The sequence below is a fragment of the Motacilla alba genome, chromosome 2 (assembly GCF_015832195.1).
Source record: "Motacilla alba alba isolate MOTALB_02 chromosome 2, Motacilla_alba_V1.0_pri, whole genome shotgun sequence".
NCBI lineage: Eukaryota > Metazoa > Chordata > Aves > Passeriformes > Motacillidae > Motacilla > Motacilla alba.
Window position 1 is genome coordinate 14,114,867 of NC_052017.1, and position 15,862 is coordinate 14,130,728.

Below are 15,862 nucleotides of genomic sequence, written 5' to 3' on the forward strand. Positions count from 1 at the left end.
ACCCTAACAGAAGGCTGCATTAAACAGGCAGTAAAAGGAGCTGATCAAAGTGGGATATCATTGAAAAAGCTGAAAATATAAAAGAAATTTAAACTTTAGAGTGCTAAAGAGGTTTTAATTCCTCATGAAAGGCACAAGAAATAATAAATACACTGTAAAAAGAAGTCAGACAACAAGATTGAGAAGGACAGTTGGAATAAAGAAATGACAGAATACATAAACTCATTCTTTGCTTATATGTTTCTTATGGAAGAGTTTCACAAGATGGCCAACCTAACATTCCCCAGCAGAGGGCAAACACCAGAGAAATTATTCAAAATGGGGTGTCAACAAAATATCCTAGAGAGGAATCAACAGAAGGAATAGCAGCCAAGTGCCAAAAGCCAATGCTAATCATTTGAGAAGGCTTAAGGAACTCAAGGATGAGTGCCTGGTCTTATTGCCCTATGAATGGGAAATGTCTAACATACATAGTCTCAATTTTTAAGAGGCTTTCTGGGACTTAAACTAAAAAAGAGTTACCCAGATGTTTCTGCCAGTGTCTAGTAGGAATTGTAAGAGGACACAGGGATAAGTGTGACACACGGGCAGAGGGATGTCATACCTCACAGATGTGCACTTTGAGGGCATCAGCAACATGCAAAGAGATCATTTCATACAGCTGGACTTCCAAAGCCATTTTAACACTGCTTTGCATCAAGGACCATTGGAGAAATTTCCAGGTAATGTGAAGAAAGCCTTCAAAAGAATAAACTATGAAGGCAGAAGGTTAAAAAGCACAGCATAGGAACTCCGTTACCAGTTCTCCAGTCTGAGAGGTGCCATGGGTGACTCGTCGAGCTGCTGGCAGCCTCCCTCTCAGTGCAGTCCAGGTCACCACTGGCCACCTTCGCCATGAGGGCACTGAGTCACTGCCTCGTGTTGCTACCAGGGCCAGCAAGGTCCTTCTGCGGGGCTGCTTTCCACACACTGGGTCCCAGGGTGTGCTGGTGCTTGGGGTTGTTCCTCCCCAGGGGCTGGTCTTGGCACTTCCCTTTATTGAATGTCAAAAGGTTTCTTCCATTTCCAGTTTCTTTCCATTCCCAGTCTGCCGAGTCCCCCTGCAGCACCAGCCCCGCAGTGAACCAGCCACCCCTCCCAGTTTTGTTTGTCTCTGGAGCTGCTGAGGGTGTGCCCCATCGTTCTGGTCATTCTAGGGGATGCTGAACTGGGAGGGGCCCAATGTCAAGCCCCTGGATCCCCCACTGGTGGCTGGCCTCCAGAATTGTGCCACCAGTCACAGCCCCCTGAGCCCTGGCATTTCAGGCAGTTTTCAACCTGCCTCGCTGTCCTCTTGTCTGCCCTAAACTCCGTCACCCTGTCTGCAGTGATGTTATGGCAAACAGTGTCAAAAGCTTTCCTGGGGGGAATAACATCCACTGCTGTCCCCTGGGAAAAACAAATCCATACATTTAAACCAAGCTAAAGGTACAAATCAGTCATTACCTGTGTGTGTTCAGTGACAGTCCCTGAACTACCTGGTGCCTACTCAGGAAATAAGATACAGACCATGAGTTTAATGCTCAGTAACAGTCAATAAAACATAGAGCATAAGTGGGGATTACTACAAAAAGTAAAAAGCAAAAGAGAAAACAGTAATTTTCTTTTAAGAAAAGACTGGTGTGACTAAATCTTGAGTACCACTTCAGCCTTCTCAACAAAGATAAAATAAGAAAAGACACAGAGGAGGATGACATAACAGAAGTTGCACACCAGTTTCTGTAAGGGAATTACAAAATACAAAGGGATTTTCAGCCTGGAAAAGACCACAAGGATACCACAGTGACTTACTGTGAGAGGCAGTGGAGAAGGTGAATAGGGAAAGACCAAAGAGTTACCAGACAAAGGCCCAAGAAATAAAGGTAAGGTACATCTTCCCACAACACATAGGTTGCAAAAGATTCTGATATACTGTGGGTAGTATGTATTTAAAATGAGCAGATAAATTCACAAAAGAGGAATTCATCATGGGATATTAGCTACAAAACCTAGCAAATATTGCTTACCTTGAAATTGGAGATTATGCTGGGAAGAATCAGGGGTTTTTTCTCTAAATATTTGCTTGTGAACACAGATGGAGAGAGGGCACTGGATTAATGAACCTTTAAACTGGCCCAGGAAGGTCAGAAACCTTTATGTTCTTTGGTATTTACTATTCATGTCCCAGCACTGGCCAGCTGTAGGAGCCCCAGCTTCTTACAGACTTTTCTATTTTGATTCCAATCTTGTAAGCAAAAGCTTTCAGTTACCTCCTGCATTTTCTTTTCTATCACAAGAGAAATACTTTGCTGCAATAATTAGAATTAAATTACCTGGGCCCTTGAAGTACAACATTTTGTAGTGTAGCAAGGTTAATATTTCTTTCTGGTTATCTGAAGCATCCCATCAGTTTCATTACAGTTTAATAAAATCAGAAAATGGGACAAAAACTAGTATAATTTTTTTTTCTGAACCAAGCATTTCCCATTCTTGGAAAATCTTTCAAGTATTTATTATTTATTTCAGTAGCTCCCAAATAGATATTATCAGAATTTATAGTCTATCAACAATTTTATACTGAAATGGTTTCTTATAACAACAATATTTTATCATCAAGTTTTCATATTAAGTTCATATACTAAAATGTCACTAGCCACATAACAATTGCAGAGAGTAATTAAGAGTTATATTTAGATATAAATCATGTCTTAGCCAACACCTAAATCATAGCACAGTTTTTCAGAGGCTTGCAGAAGGAGGGCAGCTGCAGCTGAGCAGAGAAGATGAATACAGCCCATAAGGGTTCTGCATCTTCAGTAGAGCTGCAAGGGCACAAAACAGCAACGACTGCAGTGAACAGAGCACAAAGGAAAAGTCTACATGAATGAGCTCTGCCTCCTGTGCCTTAGAACACTGGGCTTCAAAGGTCAAAGTTGGCTGCAACATCACAAAATCGTATTTCAAAACTCATTGAGAACTTTCAAGTAAATTTGATTAATGTTAAAAACACTTCAGTACATATTTGGATCATTATTTTTTTTCTGTTCTATTAATTAAGTTCTGAATTAGAAAGAGACTGAGGCATCTATCAAAAAAAGAATTTAGACTCCCCTGACTTGTCTTCCCATCTTGACAAGGCAAAAGACTCTTAAGGCTAATTATCTTTTATAGGTAATTATCTGCATATATCAGTTTAGAATATTCACATTTCATCTGACATATTCCAAATCACACACATGTGTCAATAATATGTATTTTCAGTTAACATAAAATGAAAAAATAAAAAATACTTTAAGTATCCATGCCAAGACTGTCTACCAAAGCCACAGTTTCTACTGACTGTACATGCAGATGAATGCCCACAGAGGGTCTCACCCTCTGACCCATGTGCACTTGGCTCTTCTGCTGCAGAATTCCTCACTTGCTGCAGGAGGTCTTTCAAATTTTTTTTCAGACTTGCAGCTAAAGTTCTTTTCAGCTCATATCCTTTCTTCCCTATAGGAAATGAGAGATATATTACTTAAAGTTTTACAAGCTTTGGTAATGTAAGATTTTAAGCTAGAGTGCTTACTGTTGAAAAGTTGTCTTTGCATTCTCATAGTAAATACAGTATACTGAAATTAGACACAGAAAATATTAATATTAATATTAAAAATATTTAAAGTGAAGGTTAAAAAAAGTCTAGAAACTGAAATGTACTATGACAAAGATATAATGCAAGTGTGTAACACCCTGTCTCTGTACAGCTTAGAGAATAAAACAACTAATTCCTACCTGCTGAAATTTATACCTTTGATAATATTTTCCATTTATAGTGACAGTCTACTATTGTGGACATAGATCAGAAGTTTATTTTCATACATCTTTAACTAATATGCTCCTAGGTTATCAGTCTTTAAATGTTTTTTATTTCAAAATGCTTAAGTAGCTCTCAGACAATCTAAAATATCATTCCCCCATGTCAGAAGTTCAGTCAATGTCCATTTTCACTTATGTCAAAACAGATATTCCCTTCAACTTCCTTTTCTTCACATCTCAAGGGAAAGAATTCTAAACATTAAAAATTGCTAAAAATAATTTCCATGTTTATAAAAAGCCAGTCCTGCACTCATGGTCCTGAGAGATATGAATGTCTCCATGATTCTACTCCATGGACACACATGAATAAATAATCCAGCATCAGACTGCAGCTGTGTTGCCATTTATGCTGCCTGCTTGGCTGCCTGCCAGACCCAGCCTTTCCTGCAGGTCTTTCAGATTTCATTCCAAAACTGCAAGAAGCCTTCACTGGTTCTATAGCTCCTTTAGCTGCAAAACTACATTCATATTTTTATTTAAAAATTGAATCCTAGCTGATGGATCTTGAGCGTAAAGTTTATTTTATGTTGGAAATAACATCCATGATAAATTATTAGCCTATACTGTGAGTGATGTTGACAAACAGATTCTAAGCTGTGAAAAGAAAGCTCACATTTAAACAATACCAAAATTTAAAAGTGCACAGGGACTGGAAAACAATAGCATTTCTATTATCTTGTTAACTCTTCCCTCCTGAACGTGTTGTACTTTATATTTAAGCCCTTCAAAACACAGATTCTCTTCTTGTTTTTGTCACAATGCAGCTGTGATTCTCATTCCAGCCTCTAGATCATAATGAATTCTTTTTCCACCTTACGCACTGCAATAGCAAGAAGGAATAATGGTCAGACACAGGCCTGGGGATGAGTGCCTGACTGTAATTAAACCAAGGACCAAACTGCCATTACCTGTGCCCGAGTCCTGGCGCAGGACCCACCTCTGCCAGGGCTCCAGGCTGGCTCTGGAATGGTGCAGCTGGGGACAGAGCTGAGCAAAGAGCTGTGCCGCAGCCAGGCCCTTCTCCCCGGGCTGGGCCCTGGGAGTCCCCACCCCTGCTGGGCTCTGCTGTGGGTTTGGGTCTGCCTGGCCGTGGCCTCGCTGCCCTCGCCCTGCTGAGCTGTGCCCTGCCATGGCCTCGGGCCCGCCTTGTCACTGCGCTTCTGCCTGGCAGCCACCGCGCTGTGACTGAGCTTGGCTGCTGCTGCCAGCCTGGTTCTGACCTTGATTCTGCCTTCACCTCGAGTTATGTTGCGTCATTTTGCTCTTGCCTTGTGATCTGGACTGTTTGGTGACGCCAACAGCCACAACCTGACCAGCTCAGCTCGCCTTGCCCAGCTTCTGTGGGATTGTGCCTCTCTCAGTAGCTCTGACCATCTTGCTGTCATTGTCATCTCCCAGAGGGCCACCCCATGTGGGAAAGCCTACTCCTGCTGCTCCTTGATATGCATAATCTCCCTGTCCTTCATCCCCATACTTCCTTTCTTTTACCTTCTTCCAGTTTCTGATGCCATTGATCATTCTTGCCTTCCTGGTGTTCTACACCCACTAGACCTGAAGGTTTTTTTCTTTGCTCCAGTTCTTTTCAAGACTGCTCTTGCAGTTGATCTTTTGATGAGTAATTTTGCTCTTTCCCCACTCTCATTATTCCCCAGGGCAATATCTACAACCTTTTGCTCATCTTACCTTGTGCTCTCTCTCCATGCAATTTCATCACCTGACACATCCTCAGTTATCATCTCCATGCTGATGACTAACAAATCAAGCTCAGCATCATCACCTGTTCTCCTAGCAATATTCTCCACCTGCCCTTCTCTCAAATTATGTAATTTCAAGGTTTTTATCAGCTTTAATCTTAAGAACTAGTATCATTCTTCCCAAAAAAATTGCCATACCTTTACTTTCTGCACATTCAGGTATGTGTTCTCAGGATACTTTCAAAGATTTTTCCTCGCATTGCTCTTAAAAAAAGAAAATCCACATGCCATTTTGGGATCTTCATCTACTCAACATCCTCCTTCCCTCTTTGTCCAAACAGAAGGGGCTTCCTTTAAATCCTAATAAAACATTATTAAAAAACCTTTTAAAAACCCTTCCAATTTGTTCATGCAACACCTTTGCCTCAAGGCTGTACCATATGAATTCTTCCACCAGGGCCCAGTTCCCTTTGACATCAAACTTACATTTTTCAGTATTGCTTTTAAATGTCCAAGTGACATAAATCTGCATGTTGAAAAAACCAATAAATTGAACGATATACAAGACAAACTATATCCAATTGCCAAGTAGAAGAAATATCTGAGCTAGTTTAAAATTAGAACCCGTGAAGTACCCCCAGCAGCAGTGGTACTGAGCTTCTTGGCAGGATGTATTAGCTCATGCACAACTCTATGCATTCATGAGTGCTCTTCCTGTTCATCTGTATAGCTCTACAGTTCCCTCAGAACATATTTTCTCATTAATCTTGATGCCTATTTATATTTTGTACATTCTGCCAGTATTCCCAGCCTTGTGTAATATGTTTGACAGTCTGTCATCTATGTATCATATAAAGTGTTTTACCCTATTTAAGTTTCTCTTAAAATAATTCTGCTTTTCACGGCATCTCCAGTAACTTTCACTTGCATCTGTTTCTTCATCCTGAGACTGGGAATGGCCAGAGCAGTAACATTTCATGAATAAGTGCATGTGAGGTGGTAAATTAAACAGGGACCTAAATAATAGAATACAGATCTCTGTGTCTCTGCTGCATTTAGCAGTGCCTCTGTCTATTTAACTGTCTTCAAAAGCTCCTTTGCCTTTCAGATCTTCTGTACCTGATGACAGCTTAGCAAGTTTTACTGTGCCAAAGCTCCACTGTTTCCTTGCAAAGATAAAAGCTACTCAGAAAGATGTTCAATAGAGAAAACATCTAAACAGTGTCTGCTTTTCCTCTAGAAACTGGCACAGGGTGTTTTCTGAAAAGAGTGAAGAAAACTTTGTACAACTCCTAAGAACTGGCCTTTCTGGATTTTTTGCTGCAGGCCCCTGCAGTCCCTGCATTTTCAGTCAGTGATGAAGGCAATGTAAGAACCAGTCCAGACACAGGAATGTGGGCCCGTTTTGGAAAGCACTTGCATAGCGCAGAGGTTGGCAGTTACATCCCCAGATGAGGATTTTATTCTAGCCTGTAGAATTTTCACTGCAGCATATCTTTAGCTCATCCTTTATTGTACCCTTACCTCATCCTTTAGTGGCCATTTCATGCAGCTAGATGAGGAATTGGCACAAACTTTAGATTTTACGGAGTTGGTCAGGTTTCAGTAATAGCAGGGGAAAAAAACCCACAAGAAGATCAACAGCACTGCACTGAGGGCAAACTGTCAGCATCCTGTTTCATGTTCTCTGATCAGGACCCTACAAGAGCAGCTTTCCATTTAGCAGTTTCCAGGCCATCTTCTGCTGCTGCTGCCTGTTGGATTTTACTCACTTGATTTATTGATGGCAGTCTTTTGCCATCTAGTAGAAGTTCTGCTTCCTTGGGAATGGTGAAAAAAGCAAAAGTTACTTTAGAAAAACACATAAGCTTTAATGTAGGACATAGAGTAACATATTTTATTTTAAAACTATGTTCTAGATTTTAATTTTGTGAGCTTTTTGGACTATGGGATCTTAAATATATAAACACATAATACATTGCAGCCTTGATAATAATTTATATTAAAGCTACTGCATACTTTCCTGCTATAATAGCCATAATAATAAGGCTTTAAAATAGCTGAAGCACCACTTAGTACAAAACAAGATAAAAAAAGGATTAATATATATCATGTTTCTGTTGCTATATATTTACCTAAAATTTTGCTATGTTACAAACTTATTTGCATGATGAGAAAATGTTCCCAAGCAGGCAAAGCTATCTGCAGACATAAGAATCATTATTTCTTTTTACAGAAGCAAAAACTCAAGGTTCAGGAGACAGGCATGGAAAAGGTTAAGAAATAAATGAATTGCCAATGTGGAAATATCAGTGCAACATCCAAACAGTACCTTTTTTTGCAGTCTGAAAAGACTGAGAACACAGATAAATTCCAGTTTTCTTGGCTACCTATTGATTAAAATTATTTCACTAATTTTTAGAATTTAAAAAAGTACTTATGTTGCCATATTTTTAGCCCACAAAGAAGGAGCATGTCAGGCTGACAGTCATTTCAGGAATTGCAGCAGAAACTTTAAAATGCCGGGTGTGTCTGATTTCTCCTGCTCACCCTGCAGGTTCAAAGCATTTAGCAATTAAGGAGACATAATGCAGTCATTCAAGGAAGACTGCCACAGAAGATAACCCTAATAATTTATGGAGTTACTTTGAAAGTAATCATTGTCATTGTAGGGGCCCTACATTATTGTTTGTCTGGACCTAATTTAATTATGGGTATTTTCTGCTTCTGGTGTAGGCTCCTCATTTGACAGCTATTACAAAAGTATACGATTTACTTGTATAAATATTCTCCATACAGCAAAAATATTTTTAATGGCAAAACACATTAATGCACATAAATTTTCATATAATTGTCATCACATATTACGTTTTACAATTATTTAACATTCATACTTTCTGTATGTCAGCAGGTTTGAATATCTTTTATACATAATCATCTCAATTTGAAACCTGTTTATTGGTATAACACATTCCCTCTGCAGCAGAGAGAAATGGTTCTTAATATGGTTAAAACACTGGGTTTGGGAAGCAAATTCCAAGGTCTCTGGTGATTTTTTTGGCATGATGGCAATAGTTACAATGTGGTAATCTTCTTTCTAAAGAAAAGAGAACATTTATCTTTAATATCTACTACTTCCTTTTAAAATAGTCCATGGAAGATTTTCTTCTTCAGGTAAGATGGTTTCCAAAGTTCCATTCCATAATGAAAAATTATAACATTATATGATATTGTTTACTCTTATTACAATATTAGTCAGCTGATAAATGCTTTTATTTTAACATATCCAGGTCCTGAGTAAACTCATTCAAACTGCATATTAATGAGCTATCTTAAAGAACAGAAGATTCTTTATTCAAATAAAGAATTCACAGAACCTTATCCAGAAATTCAGTTCCTTCTTCACTTTATTCCATCAACATTTTCAAGATTGAGAAGTCTGATATGAAACCAATGAAATGCTGGCAGTTGATAAGTTAAAAGAAATTCTTCAATATTTGGAAAACTACAGAATATTTGTTATTGTTGAGGTGTTGGTATGTATTTTGAACTGCTGAATGTGTGAACAAATATGACAAAGAAGAGAGCTCTCACACAGTAGTGCTGGGTGGGCTGTGTTATCTTCCAATGCTCAAAGGAAAACAGAGAATAAAGGTTTGCTGTAGGTTACCACTGCTGCTGGAAACCCCTTTAGAATCATATTCATGGTTTTCACATGGCTAGAAACCATGGAAGTATTTTGCTCCAAAATATGTTATTGATTATATATGCTTTTAAGGATAATTCTATAAATTTAAATTTCTGTGTTATGTTTTTACCTCCATCCATCATGAGATTCTGGTAGATGGCTCTAGAATCAATACTGCAGTATAAATGTCATGTAACAGTCCACTACATTCCCCTACAGTCTGTTACTGTCATATAGAGGAACTTATGAAGTCCAAGACAGAAAATATTTTCATGCAAAAGTCCCCCAAAAGCCAAACATGCTGTGTTCAAGTGCTGAAAATGAATTTCTGGGAGGGTTATGTGATTCACTACGGTTTAAGGAAGCAAAACTCATCAATACATTCAAACATGGGAACTAAGAATACCCAAGAGCCAATGGTTTATTTTGGAAATAGAGGAAATATTTTGTTTTACATTATAATCTAGATTCAGTTCCTTTATGTTTGTATTTTTCTCTCACAAAACAATGAGAAAAGTTAAAGTGAAACATTTTCAATCTTGGGAATTTCACAAAACTGAAAAAATTAAAGGACTGGTAGAAAAATGAAAGAATTCCTTCTCCTGTCATCAATTTCTCCAAGTTTAAACACCTGCAGTTCAGGTTATGAACAGAACAGTTTTCTCACAGAATTAAGCTAATATCAATTGCTAACAGACAGAGAGCACTGACACAGTAATGCTGTAGTAATAAAAAATTATTAATTTCACCTGTCCAGTAAATGAGAAAATTGAATAACCTCTGTCCTCATTTGCTTCTGTTTCATCTGGAATGTTTTACTACTAAAAAGTTCACAAAACAACAATTCAAGATTGGAATAGGCAAAATGCAATGCAAATTTGCAGCCAGTGTGATGACCAACACCTTGGAAAATAAGACTCTACCATCTCTTACCATCTAGTTCCTTTAGACTAAAACACCCAGTAAAATACATCTTGCTCTAGCTGGACTGAACTCCATCACTTGATCAGGTTTTCCTGTCTTGGGCTTCTGCCTATTTACAGTAAAACAAAGGGAGGTAGTTGGGGCTGATTCTTGATAGTGTATTAGCCAGAAGGAAAAAAAAAAAAAAAAAAAAAAAAAAGACAAAAAAAAAATTAAAAATAAATAAATAAATAAATAAAAAACCACACCAGACCAGAAATGTATGACTTCTTTGGAAAATGACAAGCACAATTATCATATCCTGTCCCATCCCACCTTCCTTCAAAAGAACCCATTTTACCCCAAGAATATGAAGGAAACCTGCCTGAAGGCTGAATGAATTTAGAGTTTCCATGAGTGAAATACAGGGCTTTCTGTTCCGATGGAGAGGAAGGAAATCAAACAGCCCCTGAACACAGACACAACTCAGCACTATCGTTAGAGGTGCTGTAAATCGTAGTGACAGAAGGTACTTTCATGGCAGTAATACTAAAGTCTTACCTATGAGATCCTGGCAGAATTCTTACTTCTCTGTATCATAGATTTCACCCACAGCAAGTGGATAAGACTGCTTATCTATTTTTATAAATATTTGTAATGCTTTCAGGTTAAAATTGTTGTATGAATCAGCCCTGTGAATGCCAGAACTGGAATGCAGAGGCAGTAGGTTTTTTCTGTCTGAAATTAATTGGGGTGAATCTAATTCCTTGGGTTTATCCAGCTCACTTTACTTCTGAATATGATCTTTTTTCTTAACTTGCCTGCAGAACCCGCATGATTGCTACATTTCCTTGTCTCTGCTCATCATTATTTCCATAATTTGATGTCTTTTTTTGAGGTGGTCCTCCAACTTCTTCAGTTTCTTCCATTCATGCAGGACTTTTCCCTTTTTTTTATAGCTTATTTTCCTTAATTCACTACTGCCAATTTCTGTACTAATTCATCAGTTTCAGTCATGACCTTGGAAGGTAACACTGCACTGTTGCCTTCACTTTTAAGTCTCTTTTTTTGTCCTTTCTTCAGCATTTTTTTCATAGTGATATCAGAAACACGAATGTGATCCTCTTGTACATTTTTGTAACTAATTTTTCTTGAAAAACTTGTGTCTTGAATACAAATAGATTTTGCTAAGTTGAGTGCTAGACTTTGAAGCTTGCTATTAAAATATATGTTATAAGCACATTTGCATTGAAATTCTCTTGCTCAGGTTCACTTCAATGCATATAAACACTTCCTAAATCCCTTTTCAGCTGAAGAATTCTTTGAATTTTAATATTGTTTAAGCTTCAAGTCAGACATACACTTAATATTTGTAGCACAGCTACAGCAAAGCACATTTAAATATAGAAATAAAAATATAAAAAGCGATTAAAACATTATTTGAAGCTTTTCAAAGAGCATGAATTGAAGGTAGAACAGTTGAATTAAGCTTTTTTTGAGAAATTACTGAAAATTTTCCCTAATTTTAGAGTTTTAAGTTCCTCAATTTTTAGGTTAAAACTTGTTTAATATTTTGAAATAGAAAACCTTCCATAAGAAGAATTATACAAGTTACAAAATGGAAGTTTAAAATGAAAGCTCAAAAAGACAAATTAATATTTCAGTATATATAAAAATTTGCTATACTTTTAGAATTGTACACTCTTACATTTACAGAAGTTAGTACAGAGGACATGAATGATCAAATTTCTGTTTCTTGTCCTTTTTTTTTCAGCTGTTAGATTTTAGCACTCCATCAATGCTTTTGATGTATAGGAGATAAATTTTCAGTGTTCCAGTTAAAAGTATGGGCAAGCAGTAACTTTGTGTAAGATTACAGAGAATCAGTAATTCATCTAATCCAGTTTACATGTCTCCATTTGAATTAGTCTCTAATTAAATTTGTTTGACTTTCTGGCAAGTGGAAAGAAATGGGTGTTTCTAGAATGCAATTAATCTTGCCCCAAAATAGATCCTTAAAAGAGTTCAGATAAATTGGTCATTAGAAATGCCTGATTGTCTCTGTTAATTCTGAAAGGAGTCTAGTAGACCAGCTCAAACGCAAATGCCTCTGTGACAGACCTCCAATGTTATGAGAAATTAATATTAATGTTGCATTTCCCATGTCTTTGAAAGAAGAATAAAAGACTCCACTAGGATAATTTTACCACCCTGTAGGAATTTATCTGCTTCCTTTTTCAAATTAAAAAAATTGTTATTCCTTTTAAGAAAGGTTTTAAAACAGTAACAACAACACAAGCATAACAAGGAAGTAAAAGCAATACATACATTGGTATAAATATTCTTCCAAATTCAGTCCTTGTAATGCTTCTTCAACTTTTCCTCAAGGATTTTCTTCCTCTGATTCAATCATCCTTCTGGTGAGTGAAAACTGTGCTGATACACCAATTACAGCAATGCCTTGACAAACCGATTTATTTTTAAACACATAGATTAAGTTTTACCACAATACAAGCAACAAACAGCTTTGCCTGAAGCAGAAATATGTTCTAATTTGTCTTGAAATAGTTTTGTAGGTAAATGAATCAGTAGAGATTAATATCTGAACAGACACTGATGCTAATCTATAACTGTCCTCATGTGAAAATAACAGCCGTGCTGCTGCAGAGATTAAAGGTGATCCTGTATTAAAGGCCTGCACTGTCTCAGATCTGCTAAGTGATCTTAGGTCATCCAAATAAGCTCTCCGTGCCTCAGTTTCCTCACCTGTCAAATGAATATGTCTGCTACTTCACAGAGACGTGGCAACATTAATCAATATTTGTAAAGTTCTCAAATACTGTATAAGCCATAATTAAACTGCACTGTATTCCAGTTGAACGTTGTGATGTTCATAAACTGATGTTGGTAATGAAAAATGAATCCACAGAAAAAAGAGCCAGTAACTGTGAATGACATCTTTACAAGCTCACTGTGAAAAACCCTCTGTGCTATTATACAAAAATAACACGAGAACACTGCTATGCACGTAAGTCATGACTATAAACATAAATAATACAAATCAAAAGCATATTTAAGATATAGAGAACATTAATAGAATGGGACATGATCCACTACCTGTGTGTGAAAATGTTTTTCTGATGGAAGGGAAGTGATCCTGGAAAGAACAGTAAGTGGAGCATCCTCGGGTTGTCCTGCTTATTTCTACAGTGAAACAGTGAATGTCTAAGTAAAAAAATTATACTCAGTCTAACCATAGCAGGATTCAGATTATACCCGCTTTTTCCTCTTTCTATGTGTTCTATATGTAATATAACCTGCTTTGAAACAGTGATGGGGCAGGCTGTGGGCTTGGAGGATGTGATGGTCACAGGATCAGCCTCCAGCCTTTCAGCAATTTCCTTCCCCGATCTCGTGGTCAGACACCCCCAGGTCTCTTTGTGGAATTTGCTTGCAGAGACCTTTGCTTGCATTGTCCCAGTGTCTGTGCAGCCCCAAGAACCACAAAGCTTTCCATGATGAGTGTGCAGGAGTCCAATTATTGTATTATTTGCATAACATCTAATAATTAGTGACTAGCAAGAGGACAAGCTTAAAATACAACACTATAGTGCAGTAAGCTCTTTAACTGAAAATTCAAGTAACACTTCTTGACATGCACGTGTCTTTTCTATTCCAAGTACTCAGCTCCAGTGAGAGAGAAATCAACCCTGAATAAACAGAAACCCCATCCCTCTCAAAATATCCACAATAAGAGAGTAACATTTGCACAATAAATTGGGTAAAGCAAGAGCAAGCAATCACAGCTAATGATTTTAAAATGCAAAAATATGTAATCTTTGCAACTGCATGTTTATTTTATCCATTCACTCTTCATTATCGTGAATCTTTACTAAGATATAAATCATGCAAGCAGGCAAAGAGATTAATGTGATGACTCATTTTAAAAAGTGGTTGTTGAGCAGCCTGTAAAAACACGTGGGTTAGGTATTCAAATTTCATATTTAATACAACAAGGAGCATAATCCTGGACAGATTACTAGGCCAGATTATAAGCATTGGACTTGGACACATGCTGCATTTACATACTTGTTGTGTGATCAGGTACTTGCAGCTTAGGAAATGCCATAATTAAGTTTGCACTTATAACTTCAATTCCTGCTTCTTTGTACTTGATATGTCATAACATCTCAAGGGAAAATTCATGTCATCATGTACCTGCAACATCTTGACTTTACACAGTGGGAATCCCTAAACCAATTGCTATTGATAACTTTGTTCCAATTGTTGATGTACATTACACAACTTGCAAACAATTCTTTGGAAATGGATTATCACTTTCTGATGGCTTTTTCCTCTTTCTTTACAGGGCAGGTCACCTCTGTGAGTACTTTAAAAACATTAATTCATGCATTTTCAGGGATGCTTTGTATGATGGATGAGGTGATGGTGTAATTCTACACACGAGTGTGAAGAGAGCAAAGTCAGTAATGTCGACCTGTTCTGAAAGTCCAAGGTGAGCTTTGATTTTTTTTTCCAGTGTTAACACTTTGTGTGTTCTGGGTTCCCACTGTCTTCACTTTTGACATTTCCAAACTGGTTAGATATTTCAATTATGAACACCAAAAGCAGACTGACATAAACACAGTTTCCACCACTTTTCCAGGTTTTACTAGAGTGACTGGGCCAGGGTCATACAGGAAGACAGGATTTCAGGCTGGGAGGCTGTGCAGCTTCCTGAACTCTTTCTTTTTCTGAGGCATGTTTCTGCCTGATTTCCTGCACATTCAGTTTACATATTCTGAAAAGAAATTATCTGGGAATATCAGAGACAAATTCATTCCATGAGGACCAAGTTTCACGCACTGTAGGAAGCAGGAATCTTGTAATTAAAAAGTACAAAGTAACCTCCTATTTGCAGACATTCTCCAAATGAAGGTGGCACACACAACACTTTATCCAACAGGAAACTTGCAACTTCGACATGTCTCAAAAACTGGGCTCTGAGTGCTGGTTTTTATTTTGCTTTAATATGAATATAGCTTCTCAAAGAACTAAAGAAAAAAAAAAAGAGATGTATAAACATGTACTACTTTCTCTGCCTTGCCTCTCCAGAAACTTCATAATGTGTAAATACAGTTCTACCCACACAGAGTGTAACAATACTTGACCTTTCAAATTTACAACACAAGGAAACTGCCCAGCAGCTTGTTGCTGTCTTCTACGCAGAGAAATCAAGAGAGGTCACTTACCTTTTCATTGATTTCAAAGTTATTTGATGATAGCAGACACACACATTGACTCCAAGAATTATGGATTAATGCTAAGATCCCAGAGGGGTTTCTCCTTCTTCCTTTGCCATCCAGCTTTTGGTTTTTCCTGCTAACCACATTCTCTTTGTCTTCTTCAATACGCAGCTGCCCAGCAGACCTGTGCACCAGTCAGTCTGCATCTGCAAGCTCTCCACTTGATAGGGTTCGAGCAAGGAAAGCCTGAGACGTTCCCCACTGTCTCAGTTTTAGCACCACAGTAACTTCCAGTACCACGACAGAAATGCTGGGCATTCTGCTGAGCTCTGGAGTCCTCAGAATAAGCCACCTCTTTGCTAAGCCAGGAGGGAGGCGGGGATAGAGAAACAGCTGTGGGGATCCAGTGACCCCGCTTCCTACAAGGCACAGCAGAGTTAGTCTGATTAATACAT

General features: G+C 37.9%; 1 long non-coding RNA gene across 4 annotated transcripts; it reads right to left on the reverse strand.

Moving 5' to 3' along the window:
- Positions 1–588: 588 nt before the first annotated feature.
- LOC119697036 lies at positions 589–15,862 on the reverse strand. Of its 4 annotated transcripts, none has more exons than XR_005255707.1 (5): positions 15,414–15,862; positions 12,490–12,578; positions 10,192–10,291; positions 5,769–5,930; positions 589–3,513 (listed from the first exon to the last, which is right to left on the reverse strand). It is a non-coding gene; the product is annotated as an uncharacterized LOC119697036 (long non-coding RNA). The 4 variants fall into 4 exon arrangements; XR_005255709.1 differs by having other exon boundaries at positions 12,490–12,621; XR_005255706.1 differs by having other exon boundaries at positions 12,490–15,862.